This window comes from Rhincodon typus, chromosome 29, assembly GCF_021869965.1.
Source record: "Rhincodon typus isolate 14 chromosome 29, sRhiTyp1.1, whole genome shotgun sequence".
NCBI lineage: Eukaryota > Metazoa > Chordata > Chondrichthyes > Orectolobiformes > Rhincodontidae > Rhincodon > Rhincodon typus.
In genome coordinates this window covers 20,345,372-20,347,697 of record NC_063360.1, presented here as the reverse complement: position 1 = coordinate 20,347,697, position 2,326 = coordinate 20,345,372, and the positions used below count along the sequence as shown (strand labels likewise).

At 39.2% G+C, this 2,326-nt stretch overlaps 1 non-coding gene across 1 annotated transcript; it reads right to left on the bottom strand.

The window, feature by feature from the left end:
- Positions 1-1,619: 1,619 nt before the first annotated feature.
- Positions 1,620-1,816, bottom strand: LOC125486528. Its single transcript, XR_007265183.1, has one exon. It is a non-coding gene; the product is annotated as a U2 spliceosomal RNA (small nuclear RNA).
- Positions 1,817-2,326: the final 510 nt, after the last annotated feature.

The following is a 2,326-nucleotide window of genomic DNA, read 5'->3' as shown; positions in this document are numbered from 1 at the left end:
GAGGCTGACTGAAAGATATTTTTCCCTCATTGGAATCCCACAAAAGATATTTTACTTTCAATTTATGGAGAATAAAGTATTTAATGTAAGCCAGCGAGCTCAGAATAATAAAAATGTTAAGGATAATGTTTATTGCTCTACAGCTTGACTGAAAAAATTGGAAAAACTCCAAGAAAGCAGCAAGCAGCTCCTAATGTCATTGAAAATGCCTTAAGTGGCACACACGACATTGTTTTATTTGTAAAAATGGGCCAGCAGGGAGAAGCAAACCAGCTGATACGATAATTTTATTTGAGAGGGGAAAGGGCTAAAAGACACTCTAGGTATAATAATTGATTGCAGCTTGCAGTTAATCAGCAGTGAATATTTATAATTATTGCAATATTAATGCACTGTTGTAAAATCCATACCTGCCATAATCTGCAAATATGACACAATGACCCCATTTAGAAGGTCACTCAAACAATATTGAATATCTAAATGGCAACGATGTGACTTCACAGTAGTGTGGATGTTGAAGTGCAGCTGCATAATATTGAAATAGAAATGGAACAGGAAGCTGCGTCTCTGAAAATCAAAATTTTACTGTCACTGTTAATTGTATTTTTTTTAAATCAGCTTACAGACACAAAGCCAGCAAATTCATTGTACCAATGCAGGATTTTGTAGTTCCAGTATTCTGACAAGAACAGGAATTACTGACTCTCATTATATACAAGGATCCCATCACTTGTTACTAACTAAAACAGGGGTAAAAGAAGACTCCTGTTGATCTGGTCCTTATTCTGAGGTAAAGGGGAAATTTAGAATAACTGCTGAGTGACCACTACCTTCCTTATAATACTCCATTAGTATTTCCTGCTGTTGACTGAGAAGGTAGATTGTACACTGTACATTACAAGACTGAAAGTACCATTGGTCATGGAACCTAATGATAATTCAGGAAGGGGGAAGTGAAATGAAATAACGTCTAGGATTTTTTCTGAGCTGTAACGTCACCCTTTTGCGTTGCAGACACTGCATATACATAGAATGACATAGAACTTACAGCACAAAATGGCCATTCAGCACAGTTGCCCAAATTGTTATTTATGCTTCACGCAAACCTCCTTCCAATTTACTTTATCTCACACTCATGTATCCAGATTTTCCTTAGCTAAGTGAGGGCACTTCAGAGGAATTTTCTGAGGGGCTTTCATGAATGGCCATATTTTCTCACCAGAAACAAATAAAGTGGATTTACTTTACATTCCTGTGAAGAATTTTCAGCAGGCATTATTCACCTGGATATACCTGGATATTCTCAGCATTGCTTTTTTTTCCCCCTTTATTCCTGATTGATCATCATAGAATCCCTACAGTGTGGAAACAGGCCCTTTGGCCCAACAAGTCCACACCGACCCTCAAAGCATCTCACCCAGACCCATCCCCCTATAACCCACCTAATCTACACATCCCTGAACACAACGGGCAATTTAGCTTGGCCAATCCATCTAGCCTCCACAGCTTTGGACAGTGGGAGGAAACTGGAGCCCCTGGAGGAAACCCACATTGACACAGGGAGAATGTGCAAACTCCACACAGACAGTTGCCCGAGGGTGGAATCGAACCCGGGTCCCTAGGGCTGTGAGGCAGCAGTGCTAACCAGTGAGCCACAATGCCACCCAAAAAAAAGTGGATGGAGCAAGCCCCTATTCCAACTCTCTGCTCCAAAAATCAGATTAATATATGGCCCTTAAGTGAAGGACATATCAGATATTAAAGCTGATAAGAACAGACGCTACACTTGATCTTAGCCAACAGGCCGAGAAGCAATTGCTTCACCATATCTCTGTGAAAACAAGTCATCAGAAGACAAGACCTCGGCTTTGAAAAGCTTGCAAAGAATTGTGTTCCGGCCCCAGTAGAGAACTTTTCTGTGAGTAGGCTTTGCGCATCAGATCAGATATGGCACTACATCAGAAAATAGTATAATTACCAGCTGCTTTATTTATATTTCAATCAACAAAATAAACATTAAGGACTTGATGGAAAATGGCCAAACAAATTTGATTTTTGTCCTAGACCCTTTTGGGATGAACTCCAAGAAAATAAATCTCTCTGCAGGCTTTAATTCAGTTCATTACCCAATTTTCTATTCTGATACTCGCACCTTTCATTTAGTACATTATACCGATAATAATATTACAGCATGTATTTTATTGGCAGTGTATGTTGCCAAGGCAATGCATTGATTAGCTGCTGCGTGTTCTTTTACTGCTTATAGCTGTGTGCCAGAACTTTGATAAATCATATTTTCATACTATTCACTGAAATGGTTTATTGG